At 41.3% G+C, this 19,391-nt stretch overlaps 1 protein-coding gene across 5 annotated transcripts in view; it reads left to right on the top strand.

The window, feature by feature from the left end:
- The window catches only part of BACH2 (BTB domain and CNC homolog 2), a 233,964-nt gene that overhangs the window by 53,025 nt on the left and 161,548 nt on the right, over positions 1 to 19,391 (top strand). Inside the window, exon 1 of one of the 5 annotated variants that reach the window (XM_070733214.1) lies at positions 17,594 to 17,693. The exons of the other annotated variants lie outside the window; for them this stretch is intronic. The gene's annotated coding sequence lies outside the window, so the exon portion shown is untranslated. Of the gene's footprint in view, positions 1 to 17,593; positions 17,694 to 19,391 lie in introns of those variants that run through there. 5 annotated transcript variants of the gene reach the window in all.

The following is a 19,391-nucleotide window of genomic DNA, read 5'->3' as shown; positions in this document are numbered from 1 at the left end:
TGTATATTGGCTTCTTTTTGAAAACACCGTGATGTTTAAAAATGCCAGTTTGCATCAAATGTACAGGAACTGTGCTTGTAAAGAACCCATAATAATCAGAGAGATGTTATTAGAAATGCCAAAAACACACACAGAGTAAATCAAAGACCTGATTGCAGATTCTTAGCTAAGATGCTCACCTGTACTTTAGGAATAGCTGGTATTTCTGAAACAATGAAATTGTCTTTATTTCTCTAGAATCTGTCCTAGTTGCCACCTTTAATTAGAGACTCTGGAACTGGGATTTCCATCCACTCCACTCCACCCCCACCCCACCCCCTCCAGATCCTTTTCTTTGCTCCAGGACTAGCTTGTTACTCTTTTCATTTTCTCAGGAGATTTGCCTCCCATTCCAAAGGAAAAAATGACATTTTAATCAAAACAGAAGGGCTGGGGGGAATCTCTTTGCCTGGGTGTCTAAGCCATTTCTGAATCTAATGAGGTGTTCTGTATTGGCTATGTCTGAGCCAGCTTCTTGATGTCTCACCTGAGAAGCTGGCAGATGGCAAATGTAATGGGAGAGTGTGCCCATTTGCTGATACTGTATTATAATTATATTTTATCAAAAAATATATGGTAAATATTAGCATTCTAGAATGACTAAGCAAGAAAAATGCAAACAAATAATAAAGATGGAATCAGCAAGCTATTTGGTGTTCTTTCATTATTTGGTGAAATGGAATTAAATGTGTTACCAAATTAAACATTTTATTGTGTTCAGCTAAACTGTTGGGATGTATGTACCTAATATGCAAAAATTTTAGAAATTTATAATGAGATTATTATTTTTTTATGCTTTTAGAGATTCTTTCGTAATATCTTTTTAACACCAGTCACAAATGTTTGGAGAGAAGCTAAACTACAAAATGTATAGATTTTTCTTGAATGTGTTTCGAAGGCTCTTTGTTGAAGATAAGAAATTGATTTCTCTTTTCTTTAAATACCCTCACTACTGACCTATACATTTAAAAAAATAATTCTAATTCCTCATTTTTGCAGTTTTATTTTCTTAAACTCTACTTAACAATTTTTACACATTTTGTTAAAACACATTCCTTAATCCACATATATTTCACAGCAGTTTTCCTTTTATGTAATTGTATATGTTATTTTCACAAACACACACATTTTACTCAGCTTTCTTTTTCTAAATATGTGTCTTTGAGGATTTTTTGAGAGAAAAGAATCCAAATCTCCACATTGTTTTAGTATGTATAGTGAACAAAAAATGTTTTGGTTTGTGCACTTGGTAATTTGGTAGGTTTGATTAAATCTGTAAATCAAACAAATCTTTTCCCCAATTATTGTCTCACATATCAAACTTATTAGAATAGAAAAAGTACAGTAATACCTCATGATACGAACTTAATTGGTGCAAGGAGGAGGTTCGTAAGACGAAAGGTTCGTAAGACGAAACATTGTTTCCCATAGGAAACAATGTAAAGTCAATTAATCCGTGCAACCAAAAAGAACCCCGCAAAAAAATGCTGCCGCCCAGCTGTCACCTTTTAAAACAGCCAGGGGGGGGGGCTTCCCAGCAGCCTCCCGAACCCCAACGCCAAACCCTCCACGCACTTCGCCCTGAATGCCTCCTGGCCGCCTGGCAGAGCGCTCGCAGTCAGCGGGCGTCGTCGTTGGTGGCAGGGGACAAAAGGCAGGCCAGCGCCCGGCTCATGCCTCTCCGGAGCTGCTGACCGAGTGGAGCAGCGGCGCGGGGAAGGAGAGAGAGAGAAGCAGGCAGCGGCGGCAGCAGGGGGGGACAAAAGGCAGGCTAGTGCCCGGTTCCTGCCTCTCCAGAGCCGCCGACTGAGTGGAGCGATCTTCTGCTGGCCACGGGCGAAGGGCGGGGAAGCCTCTTGCACCAGCTGCTACAGCCGCTGGCTTCCCCGCCCTTCGCCGGCAGATCGCTCCGCACGGTCGGCGGCTGCCCAGAATCGTTATCCCTCCCCCGTTCGGATCTCCCCCCTCCCCGCCCGGGGGGCTGGGCTGGGCGGGAAAAAGAGAAAGAAGGCGGCGCTCCCCGCCCGGCCACGATGGTCCCTTCCTTACGGCTCATGTTGGCTGACGGGGAAGGGGCAGCGAAGTCGGTGCCGAGGCACCCTAAGTCCACCAGTGACCGCCAAAGGGTTGGCGAAGGGAGGGTGCTGCGGTGACCCGGCCAAGCCTATGGACGCGCCTCCCGCCACTCTGCCCAATCGCAAAGCCGAAGGAGGCACGGGAGGCGGTGAATGTCCTGTCCTCCGACCAGTCAAGCGAAGCAAGGCGGGGCTTGGTGGGGAATGTTGGGGGGGGGAGTGAAGAAAATTGAAACAGATTATGAAAAGCTCGGTGGTGGATGGCACTCCTTCCAGGAAAACGCCTCCGGGGGGGCTGGGCTGGGCATTTTCCTGGAAGGAGTGCCTTGCTTTGCTTGACAGGTCGGAGCATTCACCGCCTCCCGTGCTTCCTTCGGCTTTGCAATTGGCAGCGGGAGGCGCGTCCATAGGCTTGGCCAGGGGGCTGGGCTGGGAGGGGCGGGAAAAACAGACAAAAGGTGGCGCTCCCCGCCCGGAGCGAAGCCGCTTTGCGCTTCCAGACTTCCCGTGACCCTTCCCACTCCTCGTTCCTCCTCTCCTGCTCTCTTCGGGAAACTGAGGCTCCCGCCGGCGGTTTTCCCGCGAACCTCCCCCTTCATTTTCCACTTACCGGCACGAGGCTTTCTCTTCCCCTCCCCAACCCATTTCACTTTTTAAACAATACCAGGGAAGGGACGTCCCCTTCTTCGCCCGCAGCCTGGAGAGGGAAAGGGCCGCCGCGGGGCTGAGCGGGCGGCATCCGGAGAACAATGCCTGGCGCCGCGCTCCGATGCCCGAGCTCCTTTCGCCTGCGGCTCCCAGCCCACCGCCTCGCTGGTTGGCTTCTCCTCCTGCTCAGCCTCGCCTTGGCCTTTGTGCACGGCTCCTCCGCCGGAGCTCTGCCGCGCACGCCCCTTTGCAGCCCCCTCGCTCCTTGCCCCCTGGGCTTGGGGAGGGGGCGGATCCGGGGTTCCCGCTCTCCCCAACCTTCATCGGTGTGTGGGGAAAACCGCAACCCACTTCTCGTGGGCGGGTGGGTGACTGGACCAGCATCCCCACGGAGAAGGGTCTCCTCCCTGGCGCCCTTCCCACTTTTCCTCCCGAGTCCCGCCGGGGTCCATTTCCAAAGCGAAGGGCGTGGGAGGCAGGAGACGATCGGGCGACCAGAGCAGCAGCACCGCCGCCGTCACCGCCATGCCTGGCTCGGCTTCCCTGGCTGCTGGAGACGCAGAGATTTGCCCCTCGCCCTGCGTTCGGCGGCTGCTTTAAAAGGTGACAGCCTAGCAACCCCCTGAACCCCGAACCTGGCAGTTTGGCAAAAGTTCGGGGTTCGGGAGGTTGCTAGGAAGCCCCCCAGCCCAGCTGTCACCTTTTAAAACAGCCAGGCGGCTTTCCAGGAGCCTCCCGAAGCCGAACGCCAAACCCGAACTTCCGCGTTCGGCGTTCAGAGGCTCGTGGAAAGCCGCGCGGCTGTTTTAAAAGGTGACCGCCGGGCTGGGGGGCTTCCCAGCACCACCCCGAACTTTTGCCGAACTTTCGGGGTTGGGGGGGTGCTGGGAAGCCCCCCAGCCTGGCGGTCACCTTTTAAAACAGCCGGGCGGCTTCCCAGGAGCCTCCGAACGCCGAACCCGGAAGTTCGGGTTTGGCGTTCGTAACTCGAACAAAGTTCGTAAGAAGAGGCAAATTTTTTCTGAACCCCGGGTTCGTATCACGAGTTGTTCGTAAGACGAGGGGTTCGTATCTTGAGGTACCACTGTATTTTAATTCTGCTAGTGAAGAAAAACAGTTTAAATATGTTTTTTCCAAATCTGATTAGTTTGTCAACACTGCCAAATTTGCAATTTCCTTTTAGAATTTGAGTAGCTTGCATACCGGGGAAGAATTTAGATGTAGTATCCTTGTTTTAATCATTACCTAATTTTAACACAAAGTGTGGCAGCTGCTGTGAATTTTTACTCCTTTCATCCAACTGTGAATAATGCAGGAAGGTGCTTTCTGGGCAGAATATAGTGTCAGCTTTATATCAAATGTTCCTCATGTAGAAAAAGCAGTAGCCATAAAAAACAGTTCTTGTATTCTTTGTGCTATGACTATATCACAATTAAATTTGGAGACATTTGGAGCTAAATTACTGAAATGATTAACCATTCATTTAGTACCACACTATGAAAAGAGCCGCTATTTCACGACAATATGTTGTAGTTCTGATAATAAATATGTATAGGGGTATTTATTTTTTAATTTATTAATTGGATTTGTATGCCGCCCCTCTCTGAGGATATTGTCTTTAGAGGAATTCTGGTAGTCTAATATCAGGGAGAAACCCTGAGAGAAATAGGCAAAAAGAACTACCTAAACAAAGAAGGCTGAAACATTCCTTCCTTGCTCTTTGCAAGATAATATTCAGAAGAGATTCGATCAGGCTTCTACCTGATTCATGAGAGAGAGCTTGATAAAAAGGAACTGTTATTATAGCTGTTCTGTGGAGTTGCTTTCCTGATTTGCTCTGTCTTGTAGGACTGAGGTATGGCTGTCATGTCTATAGACTCTGTGGTGAAGTTTATCCTTAAATTCAGATGGGTTTGCTACTGATGTGCTTAATTGCTATTATGTGGCTGAATTGGCAGTAATACTGTCTAGACGTGATTGGAGACGTTTCAAAAGTTCATAGCAACCATGGACTTGATCTAGATTATTGATGTTAAGAACCTAAGAAGAGCCATGCTGAATCAGGCCAAAGCCCATCGAGTCCAGCATTCTGTGTCACACAGTGGCCCACCAATTGTACATGTTAGACCTGGTTTTTATGGTAGTCACAATATGATCTGGAGATGAGAGATGAGATCAGTTCTTTGTTATATATTATCCTTGTTAATCCTGGAGCTCTGCCTGGTGCTTAGCTTGATCTCTCAAGGCATCCAGAGTACTTTGATTCCACTATCAAGGTACTCTGGACCAATTAAAGGATCTGTAGTAGGGGATGTAGTTTTATGGTTGTTCTTCTTCCTGCAAGATCAATTCCCGATTGGCATGGAAAGAGATCCCTGTTTTGTTGGACCCAATTTTCTTGGCACTCCTATCTAGGATTTTACAAAGTTTCTAGATTAGGCTAGTCATTGACACAGAGTTGGTGAGCAATTGGGATCCTCCTGGACTCATAGTTCCTGCTCAAACATCAAGTAGTAATCTTTATACAAATTTCTCTTGTGCATTAGTCATCCCTAATTCTGAATTGGGAGGTCCTACTCATTTATAACTTAGTCACTTCTTGTTAATTTATTGCAAAACATTCCGTGTAGAGCTTTCCATGAAAAGCATTTAGAATGTGTCCAGGATGTAGCAACACATGCAATTCTGGGTTCACCACAGTATCCCACATAATATTGTTGCCATGTGAGCTATACTCATTCCCTGTAGGGTTCTTAGAAACATAGAAGACTGACGGCAGAAAAAGATCTCATAATCCATTGAGTCTGCCCTTATATTATTTTTTGTATTTTATCTTAGGATGGATATATGTTTATCCCAGGCATGTTTAAATTCAGTTACTGTGGATTTACCAATCACGTCTGCTGGAAGTTTGTTCCAAGCATCTACTACTCTTTCAGTAAAATAATATTTTCTCATGTTGCTTTTGATCTTTCCCCCAACTAACTACAGATTGTGTCCCCTTGTTCTTGTGCTCACTTTCCTATTAAAAACACTTCCCTTCTGAACCTTATTTAACCCTTTGAAATATTTAAATGTTTCGATCATGTCCCCCCTTTTCCTTCTGTCCTCCAGACTATACAGATTGAGTTCATTAAGTCTTTCCTGATACGTTTTATGCTTAAGACCTTCCACCATTCTTGTAGCCCGTCTTTAGACCCGTTCAATTTTGTCAATATCTTTTTGTAGATGAGGTCTCCAGAACTGAACACAGTATTCCAAATGTGGTCTCACCAGCGCTCTATATAGCGGGATCACAATTTCCCTCTTCCTGCTTGTTATACCTCTAGCTATGCAGCCAAGCATCCTACTTGCTTTTCCTACCGCCTGACCACACTGCTCACCCATTTTGAGACTGTCAGAAATCACTACCCCTAAATCCTTCTCTTCTGAAGTTTTTTGGTTCTTGGTGCAATTCAAGATTCTTGCTGCCATCTTTGAAGCCTTTCATGGCACAGGACTAGATTATTTATAGGACCACATAGCTCTGATAGTGTCTACCCTTTCTACTAGGTGTGTCAGTGTGGATGTGGTCCAGGCCTTCTCTGTGAAACAGTAGTATTTTATTGGGGCCCAGGAGTTGTGCTTTTTTCTGTTGTGGTGTCTACTGTGTGGAACAGCCTCTTTGTAAGAACTGGATGATCTTGACCCTGTTGGCTTTTTCCTTAGAGCAAAAGTTGCGTCCCGCAGACCGGATGTAATATACACTTAGTGTATAATGCAGCCCATGGACCGGATATATTATACACTAGCCATGCCCATCTCCATTTTAGCAAATGGGGAAAAGTTGTGATACGTCACATGATGATAGTGTGATGCCGCGGGTTTGACACCCCTGCCTTAGAGACTAGAGGGCCAGGATGTTTGTTTGTTTGTTTGTTTGTTTTATTTTATTTGACTTCTATGCCGCCCAATCCCGAGGGACTCAGGGCAGCATACAACAATATAAAATTATCATATAAAATTACAAATAACAATAAGAAGTCAGGAAAAAAACTATAATTCTAAAACCCTGATTAAAACGCATGTTACCCTATTTTCCCCAAAATAAGACATCCCCTGATAATAAGCCCAATTGGGCTTTTCAGTGCATGGCAATAAGATCAAGTGTTTATTTCAGAGTTCAAAATAATATAAAACAGGGTCTTATTTTGGGAAAAACATGGTAATAGAACCTAATATGTCTTTTGTCCTTAAGCTATTAAACAATCATTTAAGATGCTGCAATTTGTAATTGGGCATTGTCATGTGCTATTTAAGTTGCCCAAAATCAATTGGACAGGATGTGTGGCTATAGAAATTGGTTGAATAAATAAATATTTATTACAGCTATACTGTATATTTATTATATTGGTGGGGAGAAGGTGAAAGAAGAGACCTTTTTTTTAATTTTTGCCTGTTTTTATGCTCAAAATCCCCAAAATCAACATTTCCTCATGGGAAATCAGCATATTTTCTAATTTATTGAACAAAGGAAATATTATTTATGTTGCTACTCCAAATTTTAGATAAAATGAAATCCTGATTTTCTGTTTGCAAAAACATCTTTTAACAAAAAGTTTGGAAAAGTAATATATCCCTGCTTACAATGGAAGGCCTAAGATTCCACTTACTACATTATTTTAACAAGATGGCTTCAAATCCTTGTGTCTGACGTGATTTAGAAATTCAGAGGTTTAAATCTGATTCTTATACCCATACTGTTCATGAATGTTATGGGAATGCTGCTTTATTCTTCCCACTGTTATTCATAAGTGTGCCCTTAATATTTGTCATATTTCTATATAATTTTAATTATATTTAAGGTAGAAAGAAAATGAAGAATTTCAGTAAGATTCTATTTAAAATGCTGGACCATTTTAGCTATTCTAGAGAATGGCTTGCTGTAATATGCACACGCAAAGATATTTAAGAAGTTTTAATATTTTATAGCACTGGATAACAAAACCTAAATCTGCTGTCTAGTTTCTATGGTAACAAAATTGAAGCATGTCTAGCCAACACTGAGTTTTTGAATTTTTGTGTTAATTTTTTTAATTTCTTATTTTTGTGGGTGCTAAACATAACTCATACTTTAAGCTTTAATAAACGTTTTTGTTTAGGAGAAAAAGATACTAGGTGATTAGATAGGAAATAGATTAAGAAATATCTTTCAAAATCCAGATTTCATTGATATGTTTTGTATCAAGTGGCTAAGAATGATTTATTTCAATTGCTATAAAATACAATGATAGATACAAAGTTTTCTTGAGGACATCACAGAAACGGTTGCCCTCCAGATGCTATTGGCTTGAGTGTTTCACACTTTAAGAGTTAGTTGAAACTTGTGGTTTACCTCAAAGCTGTGGTCCAAAACCCTTATATTGGTGAGGTATAAACCCAGCTGTTTTGGAGACAATCCTCATCACTCAATTCTATACCACAAATTTTCCCAGTATATTGTAGAATTGTGCAGAAAGTGTAACTCGGGTCATTTTTTGTGGAGTGTTCCAGATAAACAAAAATACATATAGGGGGCATTATTGTGGAGTTCTTGATGCTCTCTGAGGAGCACCAAGGACTCTACAGTTTATCCTTGAGTTACAAATTTTCTCTTCTATTGTAGCACAATTTACACACAGCACTAAGCCACAGTTTGGCTTAGTTTTGGCTTACTTTGTTTGTCAACTGATGCACCTGGCTTATCAACCATTGTGGGAGGGAATTTCACTTGGGATTGGCTTAAGCAAAAAAATGAGCAGCTACTATAGGGACTGGTGAGGAAACTCATACTACTCCCTCTCTCTTTCTCTCCCCCCCCCTCTGTGTTATGTGTGTGTATACACATACGTATATGTATGTATGTATATATACAGTGGTACCTCTACGTACAAATGCCTTTACTTATGAACTTTTCTAGATAAGAACCGTGTGTTCCAGATTTTTTTTGTCTTTTCTCAAGAACCATTTTCCACTTACAAACCCGAGCCTCCGAAACTGTAACTGGAAAAGGCAGGGAGAAGCCTCTGTGAGTCCTCTCTAGGAATCTCCTGGGAGGAAACAGGGCCGGAAAAGGTGGGGAGAAGCCTCTGTGGGGCCTCTCTAGGAATCTCCTGGGAGGAAACAGGGCCTCCACCCTTCCTGTGGTTTCCCCAATCGCATGCATTATTTGCTTTTACATTGATTCCTATGGGAAAAAATTACTTCTTCTTACAAACTTTTCTACTTGAGAACCTGGTCACGGTACGAATTAAGTTCGTAAGTAGAGGTACCACTGTACCTATATCTACACATACATACATACATACATACATACATACATACATACATACATACATTACAGACAGGCAACAGATTGGTGACTTATTTCACCTCTGGTTGGCTTTTTTTCCTCTACATCGTTTTCTTAATATTCCGCTCCTTCAACAGATGCCTTTGCATATTGTCTCCATGTTACCCTTTTTTCCCTTTATCACTGGTAACCTGCATTCTATCATCTGTTGATCCTGTTTTGGTAACCTGCGTTCCAGGCAGATATTACAATTGTCTTTAAAACTGTTACATTTTCATTTCCAAGACTTCTATAAAAATAAAGTAGATAAGCTAGAAATAAAGAATTTGTCAAAAAGGAAATGACAAACAATGGAATTTGCACCAGACAGAACTAATAGTGGAGTAAGATGTGTACATTTCCACTGGGACTTACTTAGCTATTCTGTTTAAATGCCTTTAAACAGAATAGTTGCTGGGACATAGTGATAAAATAAATTAGGATTCTGCTGAGTTAGTAATCATGAATATAATGGGACTTCTGGGAGAAAGATATGATAAATTGAAGACAGAAGAGCCGACAATCTCAGTAAAGACCAAGTAGACTGGTTCCTTGGAACCTTTCCAGATAAGTGGAGATAATATAATATGTTCTGGATGGCTACTCCTCTGGAGGAGAGCACAGATAGCAATTTTCCACAGGTTTTAGTGCTGGAGGACAATAGAATTAGCCATCCTGTTTGTAACTCTGAGACTTTTAAAAGATATTAAGCTGGCAAATCTTGAGTTTCTAATCACCTTTGGAAATTGCTACTTTTAGAAGAATAGTAAGGGGCGTGCATAAGTGCACCAGCCTGCCTTCCGTCCCCTGTCCTAAGTGTTTCTTTTTTTACTAGTACTCATGTATATGAATATTATTATATCTTTACATACCTCCAATATGTACTTGACAAAACAAACAAACAAGCAAATAAATAAATAAAATAAACAAGTTTGAGAACATTGGGTGGGTCTGCCTTCAATCCTGGGTAAAATAAAGGTTTAACGATAAGCTTAAGAATTTAATGAATGTGAAATAAGCAACAAAATGCTAAAAAGATTTGATCTTACAAAATTATAAAAGGACTATAGGTTCTGATAAAATTGGAACAATGAAACTTGCAATAAGATTTTGAAATTAATTATAAAGAAGTAGATTCTGTTTTGGTTTTTATAAGGCACAATAAGGTAAAGCAATTTCATAATTTCGAAAACTTTAAAATATTGTTTAATGTTTAAAATATTAAAACAATAAATTAATATGTACAGTAGCAGCAACAGATAAAACTATTAAAGTACATAGTATGGTAAAATTACTCAAGATTGCAGTGTAGGGATTAGAGCTGCAGATCGACTGTTATGCATTTACTGTTAGGGATATTTAACCTATTAGAGGGTGTTGCAGAGAATATCCTCTTCCTGATAATCATCAGTTTATTTAATCATGATGTCTGAGAGCCCATTCTCAATGTCCTATGATGATCTGCGGATAGTAGTGGGTGCAGTGGCGGACTGCGCAACAGTAGTGGCCGCCAGATTGCGCAATTTGTGCACGCCCACTCTGGTGGCAGTCCTGTGGGTACCGCCATCTTTTTTTCATATTTTTTGCTTAATGCACAGAAGCAAAATTTCACAAGGGGACACCCTGCATGCGCAGCGCACCGGTAGTAGCGGTACAAGCAATCCGCCCCTGTCTGCAAAATATTGAACATTTCTGAGATATGCTAATTTGACAATCATCCCAAACACAGATATCTAACTTGTGCCCTTCATTAAGGGAAATTGCAGCTCTGTTTTCAAGATCTTCATTTAACGTCTGTGAAAACCAGGTTGAAGTGTGTTCCAGCTGGTCCAGACTATCTAGAAGAGCAATGTCAGACAAGGCAAAAGAAGAAAAAGAACTCCAGTTTTAAACTGAGTGTCCAATTTCTACTCTATTATTAAAGAAATAATTTAAATTGTTTTTGTATGTTGCGTACTGTCTGGATTCTAGGCAGTTTTCCAGACTAAAAATATGAAAAGACAATGCAGTACATGCAGTTAAAAAATGACAAAAACCACATCTTCTTTCATTGGTGCTAGCTGCAAAGGACACTGCATTCCAAAGACCCAGTTTAAAAAAAATGTTTTCTTCAGCTTCCTAAATAATAGAAAAAAAGAGGACGATATTTCCCAATAAGCAGAGTGCTGACAAGACCATCTTAGGGACATCTGTCCCTTGACATCTTGTGGGCTAGATATCTGTAGTGCTCCATCCTGACTAGTTGGAGGTTCCATTTGAAGCAGATGATCCTGCAACCTAAGTCATATTGGGTTTTACAAGTAACCACCATATTGAATTGTATCTAGAAGCCAATGGCAACCAGCATAGTTCCCACAAAATAGTTTTTCCATTAAACTAATTCGTACCAGTCAGTAGATGGCAGTCACATTTGGTGCCAGTTGGAGCTTTGTTTCAAGGTGTATTAAAAGGCAGCCCTGTGGAGCAAATTGTAATAGTTCAAGATGACTAGAGCATGAGTCACCATCTTTAGCAACTTCAGTTCAGAAAATTTGCACTTCAGAGACAAGTGGGCAAAGGTTCTTCTAGCCACATCCTTCACCTGCCTCTTTAGCTGGAACTATGAGTGCTTGGATTATGTACCTGCTCCTTCAGCAGAAGTGTCATTCCATTAAGTGCTCTAGGTAAGCCAGTAATGGAGCCATAAGGCCTGTGTTTCAGCAACTACTTACTGAGGCTCAATCTTGAGTCTGTTCTACCCCATCTGGGCCTTGCAATATATAAGTACAATTATAATATCCAGACATTTGTCAATCCTTTGAGATAATAGGCCAAGTTAGAAAATAAACTTCACTGGCACTACTGAAAGTTTACTCTTACAGCGTATACAGTGTTTCCTCGCTTTTCGCGGAGGATGCGTTCCGAGACCGCCCGCGACAGTCGAATTTCTGCGAAGTAGAGATGCGGAAGTAAATACACTATTTTTGGCTATGAACAGTATCACAAACCTTTCTTTAACACTTTAAACTCCTAAATTGCAATTTTCCATTCCCTTAGCAACCATTTAGATTATTACTCACCATGTTTATTTATTAAAGTTTATTAAAAAAAATATTTATTAAAAGCAGACGAAAGTTTGGCGATGACATATGACGTCATCGGGTGGGAAAAACCGTGGTATAGGGAAAAAACCCACGAAATATTTTTTAATTAATATTTTTGAAAAACCGTGGTATAGACTTTTCGCGAAGTTCGAACCCGCGAAAATCAAGGGAACACTGTAATCTTGGAAGCCTGACACAAATTCTCTTTCGCCATTCCCTCACCCTCAATACTAAAGAAAATTGGGGTGGGCAATCTTGAATTTCTGTCATAATCTTTCATTCCCAGAACAAGCTGATGTTTCTGTAGTAACTGTTGAATATCTTCATCAAAGGAGTTTGATGACTGAGCGGTTAAAGAGACTTTTTCAACTGGAAAGATACCAGTTTAAAACCCGACAGGTTGAGTTCTAGCCCCTGCAAACCCAGCAGTTCAAAAGCATGCAAATGTGAGTAGATAAATAGGTACCACTATTATAGGAGGGAAAGTAATAGCATTCTGTGCATCTCAGCATATAGTCACACAAAGTGTCTTTGGACAATGCTGGTTCCCTCGGCTAAGAAACAGAGATCAGTAAAGCCCCTAGAGTCAGACATGACTGGACAGAAGAAACTTTAACTTTATCTTCTTCAAGGCCATCTCTACATCCGCTGCATATATAAAGCTGGGTATCATCAGTGATAGCTACATATAAAGAATCAAGAAGAGGACCAAGCCTTGGGGCACTCCATACTAGTATTTCTAAGATCTTGACCTCCTTTCTCACTATTGCCATTTGGAAAGAATACACACTTAGGAAAGAGCAAAACCACTACAAAACAAGGCTCTTGCCTCCAAATTTTCAGTTGGAACTAATTGTCCATTTCCTCATGTGCTACAGACTAACAGACTGCATGAATTATTTTTTTTTGCATTTATGAGACACATCTGAATGAATGTGAGATATTATCCTAGCTCATATTTCCCCTGAGAGAGTGCATCTTCCTAAATAATATCATAAATTGATATTCCACAGAAGCAAAGAAGAATTCATGTTTCACTGCCCTTGTTACCATAGAGTAGGCTTGAACTTGAGACCAAACCTCCATCTGGTTATCCTTGTTTTTTTTACTAGGATAACTCTAAGAATCTCCTAAAATGCTTCATCTCCCAGTAGTAAAGTTCCAGCAGATCCAGGTAAACAATTCAGGAATAATTCTATCAAATATTTTTCCTAACCCCATAGCTTAATTGAAGAACCATATCAGGCTATTTGTCAAGTCATAGTTGACAGGAAAACTCTGAGAATGCCCAATAGAAACCAACCATATATGTAAATGCTTATTTATTTATTTATTTATTTATTTAATTTGTATGCCCCCCCCCTCTCCGTAGACTCGGGACGGCTCACAACAGTAATAGAAAAACAATGTACAATACAAATCTAATAATTAAAACTAAAAACCCATAATTTAAAAAACATGTACACAACATACCATACATAAACAATATAGGCCTGGGGAAGTTATCTCAGTTCCCCCATGCCTGACGGCAGAGGTGAGTTTTAAGGAGTTTATGAAAGGCAAGGAGGGTGGGGGCAGTTCTAATCTCAGGGGAGAGCTGGTTCCAGAGGATCGGGGCCGCCATAGAGAAGGCTCTTCCCCTGGGACCCGCCAAATGACATTGTTTAGTCGACGGGACCCGGAGAAGGCCAACTCTGTGGGACCTAATCGGTCGCTGGGATTCATGCGGCAGAAGGTGGCCCCAGAGATATTCTGGTCCGACCCCCGCCCTTAATAGAAGGCTAAGCCTTAGTAGCTATGAAGGAGACACATTATGAACAGTGGATAGATCTTAATGACCTTCATTTTAAGATGGTCTCCTAATTTCTTAGAGAAAAAGACAAATCGACTGTGATTTTCTTTATAAATTGGAATCATAATGACTTGGGACAAATCCACAGTGTCATGGTGGCTATGAATTCCCAAGCCACAGTCAATCTCATTTTCAGTACATGGAGGCTGATATTCTCCAGGATGCAAAATATAGTAAAATCATCTACAACATGGTGAAGAGATGAAAGAGTTTAGGAGGAAAAAGCAAGTATTATACCAGCCTTGATGGTGTGGTGGTTAGAATGCAGTACTGCAGGCTATCTCTGCGCATAGTTATGCTAGAGTTTGATCCCGACTGGCTGGAGATTGACTCAGCCTTCTATCCTAACAAGGTCAGTAAAATGAGGACCCAGATTGTGAGGGGCTGTTGATACTGTAAACAACGCAGAGGGTGTGTAAAACACTATATTGTCTAAGTGCTATTGCTATATCCAATCACTTGCAGAAGTTATAGAAAGTTTATGCATTTGCTATGCAGTCCAGGATGTCCCTAAGAATTAACATATATGAAAGACATCCTCTGAGAAAAGTGTGTACTTTATAGAACCTCTACAATATTGGTATTAGAAACGATGACCATTTTTTCCTTCCAGAGATGCTTCTGGGCAAAAGGCATGTCAGACATTTACAGATTGCTAAAATTTGCATTATTCTACATTTGATGTTTGGTTCTTCTCTCCCATGACTTGACCTATGTCCTTCATCTCCTTCAGAGTTTTATAAAGACATTAATTTTGGAGAGGGTATACTCTGTCCTTTACATGCCAAAAAAATCCTGGTTTCTGTCTGCTCCTAAAAGTATTCCTGGTGGCAGAACCTGGAAAAGAGCTCTGTTTTGAAAGTCACTGCAGGCTAGCAGAAGCAGCACAGAACTCGATCACTTAACAATTGTTTCAGTATAAAACAGCTTCATATGTTCCACTTCAGTAGTGGGATGGAGAATCAGTCACCTTTTCAACTGTAGTCATTCATACGCCTGTCATGATAAGAATTGATGTCAGTTCTCTCCTCTTGTCTGCTGGTATCAGATTTTTCAGCCATGGTAAATCTCCTATGGGGTCTGTTAAAGGAACCTTGTGAAGGTGAATTTTTACCCTTGACACATTAGTTTGTGGGAAAAGGTTCCATCTCTAGAATATTTAATTTCTGCAGAAACGCCAACTTCCTGAGTCTTTTTATCTATTTCAGAACAAGATTGACATTTTAAACACACACAGAAGCATGCATGCATACATTAGTGACTAGTAACAAAGTTTTTCAGGTTTTACATTTTTGTGCAATATTTAACTGAGGATTCAATCTTTCATCAAGTGATATGTTTCAGCTGATGTTACCTAATTGTAGCTCATTCTGTTTCCTCAAATGAATGTATCACATGAAAGAAGTTATTGTTTGGAGCAACAGTGTAAGTATATTCATGATTAATATGGGATTTCAAATGTAGGTGGCATTAGACAAAGAAGCAGAATTTATGTATGTTTGCATTATATGTGATTCATATTAATTTTGTTTACAAAGGAAACATTTTAGCTTATCTTTCTAGCAAAATGCTCTTCCTATTCAAGGACCATTTTCCAGAAGTTTATTATCTGTATTAATACCAAACATGTGAAACAAATGGCAGCTTGCGGCCCGTCCACCCCCATCTCATGATATATGAACCTATTAACGCTCTAAAACTAGTTTCAAAGTCATTATTCCCAGACTTCCTATCAATGCCATTAGGCATTACCATAAGCCATTATCATGGTAGGAGTAGAAAAATTGGTGTAATCTTTCCACAACTAAAACTTGTGACTTTGTTATATTTTTGTATACCGCTGTTTACCCACCCAGAGGAAAATTTGGTAACTAAATAAAAGTTAGTATTTGGATCTTAGGCATTCTCAAATTTAGCAAGTTTGTGCAGAAAAAGTGAGGTCCAGATTAACCCAACCTATGCATCCCCATTTAGGTTTTTTAAAAAAAATAATTGCGCCCCCTTCATTTGTTTACAACTTCCCCCCAATCATAGTCTGCAGTTTGTGAATCTCAGTCTTAGATTGCTTGTAGTCAACCAAGAGGCAGCTGTTTGCATCAGTACAGCAAATGCTAGGATAAGAGATTACACTGCACAAGCTGAAGGAGCTTTTGCTGCTTATCCTAAATTTGCTTCATCCGAAACTGAATTTTCACCCTGAAAGGAGAGGATTATATTGCTTTAAAATGCAGACAATAGACAAGTCAGCATAATTTTAAATTTTAAACCTGTGCATATTTCTTACCTCAGATATTCGTCATTCACCAGTTTTAATTATTGTTCCTATACTCCAGCTACAAATTGTCAGAAATGTTACTATCCATTGTGTGTCTTGTGTAAATAAACACATTTCTAAGAAATCTGAGTGTCTAGGAAATGCTCCGTTTTGAAAGGGCTCCGTTTTGAGACTGCTCCCTGTTTTAAACACTGTTGTCCCAAGTGTCACCATTGCCAGTTCTAATTTTTGTCCACAAGCAAGTGTGCAAATACCAAGGGATGCACAGGCTTGTGATCCCATGTACAAGCAGGAGTGCCTGTCTTTGCCTCGTCATAATACAGCAGCGCTCTTTGTGTTCCCAGCTCAGTGAATAGGAAAAAGTATTGCTCAAAGTGTTGTGTTGTTGGGTTTTTTAAAAAAAACAAAAAAACACCAGGATCCCAAAAGATGCAGGCAGCTTTAGAGGGAAATTCTTTGTACTTCACAGTTGCTTGTGTGGATGGGAAGCAGATGGCAGGCTGGGACACCCTCTCAGATAGCTAAGGAGCCAAACATATGGTTAATAGTTAGGAGAAATAGCTTTTGAGGCCAAAGCTTTGCTGACTGCTTCACATTACAGATTGTTACAGTGTGTCATTACATTGCCAAGCTAAGTGCTTAATACCCACTGCGGGCTCTGAGAATACTCTTGCACAAACGACTTTCAGCTCTTTGCTGGCACAAATCACAAAACTGATGTCATAGGCAGCTTTAAAAATGCCACTTTGCTTCCCCCCTCTCTTCCTACAACAAGGTAGAGCTTGGCTATTGTAGAAGCATCTTGTGTTTTCCTTGTGAGGTCTGACATGGCTTAGTCCACTTCCTTTCAGGATCATTTACTAACCAACCCAAAGGTTACCTGGACGGTAGACTTTCCCTTACAAATTCGCCATTAGAAAAGTTCCTGTTTTGGTGGCTGAGGGCAACGGTTTGGCCCCATGTTATCTAAGGAACTGCTGTGCTCATTCATCTGCTTTTCATGGCCCGCTTCCTTTTATTTTTAGCCAGATCCGTCAAGCCTGACAGGCGGGTAATTTGAGCCAGAGAAAGGGCAAAGCTCCAGGTCTCCTCTACAAAGTGATTCTTCCCTGCCTCCCTCCTGGGAAAGCCTCCAAACGTGGCCTGCTTGAGGCAGATGGATTTGTTGAGTCATGTGAGATCATTTACACAAAAACACAGTGAGGCAGTGAACGGGGAGGGGTGTGGGAAGGGGGGAGTTCAGTGAGGAGGAGAAATAAGCGAGGGAATGGGTGGGTGGGTGGGTGAGGGAGCGTGCAGCGCTGTTGACTCTGCTGGCGGGTGTAGAAAATCTTCTGTGAAGCAGCTAGACAGGAATGCAGCCTTCTTTAAGGTAATGTCTAGTTTACAGTGGAGGGTGGAGCCATGGCAGAGGGAACACTTGAAAACAGATTATTCACTTACAATGAAAGCCACAGCGCGCGCCTCCGTGGGGGGGTGGGGGGTGCGGCTCACTTGACAAATGGGCAACAGAGTCAAACTATTGGGCAGGACTGTGTATTTTTGAACCAGAAATATTCCTCGCCTTTCAAAAGGGAGGGGGGAGAAAGCCACTGTGGTGATGCAAAAAAGAGTTTGCTTTGTCTTGACGCCAGCACGCTCGGTATATGGGGGATGGGGGTAGTAGAAAAGGCTGGAATGCAAACGTGAGCACTGTGTGTTTTGGGGGGGGGGGGTCGGCGTTGTTATAAGCTTTCTACATATTATTTAAAGGGGCAGCTAAGACTGGGGAATCAGTTGGGGTGTTAGTCCGCCTCATTCAGACAAGAATGATCATGGCACAACCGAAAGGGAAGGATTTGGTTTTGTAGTTTGCAGGCAGACACATAGTGATGAATGACCGAGGGGGTTGCGTTTGTGTTCCAAACAGTAGATATGGATTTGTTTGTTGTTGCACGCAGCAAAATAGCTGGGTGAGGGAAGGGAATTAGAATTTTTCATTGCAGCGAAGAACAGTTTGCGATGTAGTGTGTATGTGTGTGTATTAACATGTGCATGATATAGTTACAGCTTTAGACCAGTTTTCTGTTCTGTGCCTTCTTTCCTACAACTCTCTCTTAAGAGTTTCAATCTAGAGGATGCCAAGTTGAGGATTTTTGACTTTTGCAAATTTAAGCTGGGAAAAATTGGAAGAATTAAAACATATTGCAAGAGAAAAGGAGATCGAGCTATATCTAGAGATGCTATGCTTGCTTATTTAAATGCAGATGAAATATTTGCCAATGCTGGTTTATCTATGTACGTACTTTGAAATGCATTCTGCTGATATTTTTTAGCCTGCTTTCCATCTTCTTTGAACTTGAATTGATCTTTTAAAATCTAAAAAACCTTCCACATCCTTTCACACAGAAAACAGCCATCCTAAGAGAATACATAGGGCATGGGGAAGTATTACGATATGTGAGATCCTAGTTCTCTCTTACATTGTATTTATTTTTTTATTTTTGATATTTTTATCCTGCATTTATTGCTTTACAATTAGCTCAAGACAACAAACATTCCTCCCTGTGTTTTCCCCACAACAACCCTGTTAGGTAGACTGGGCTGAGAGTGGATGACTGGCCCAAAGTCAGCCAGTTGGTTTTCTTGCCTAAGACTGGACATAGTCTGCTTGTTCCTCGGCCAGTACCTTAACCACTACACCAAACTGGTACTGTATACCATTTTGAGAAAGTCCACAGTCCTATCAAAACCTTATAAAAAGCTTTGTATCTTTCTAAAATCCTAACCAGCAATCACACTGAAATATAAATACACCAACCTACATAGGCATAAACTGTATAGAATGATTTTTCAAACTCTACTCTGCAGAGCTACTGGATTCTACGTAAACTTAATAGAATCTCATGAGACATCAAGGGGGGAGGGAAGAGCTCATTCTAATTTAACAATTTTCTACCACTACAACTTTGCCTCTTGATCAGCAGTTATAGTATTCAGGTCTTTGGCTGGAAAAGTTTGAAAGCTTTTGTGCATCTGTGTGAACATGTGTGTGACCAAGAGAGGGGAGAAGAAACATAGTCAAAGGGAA

Source organism: Erythrolamprus reginae, chromosome 1 (assembly GCF_031021105.1).
Source record: "Erythrolamprus reginae isolate rEryReg1 chromosome 1, rEryReg1.hap1, whole genome shotgun sequence".
Taxonomy (NCBI): domain Eukaryota; kingdom Metazoa; phylum Chordata; class Lepidosauria; order Squamata; family Dipsadidae; genus Erythrolamprus; species Erythrolamprus reginae.
Note: the sequence above shows the minus strand (reverse complement) of the source record. Positions and strands in the feature narration are given on the sequence as shown.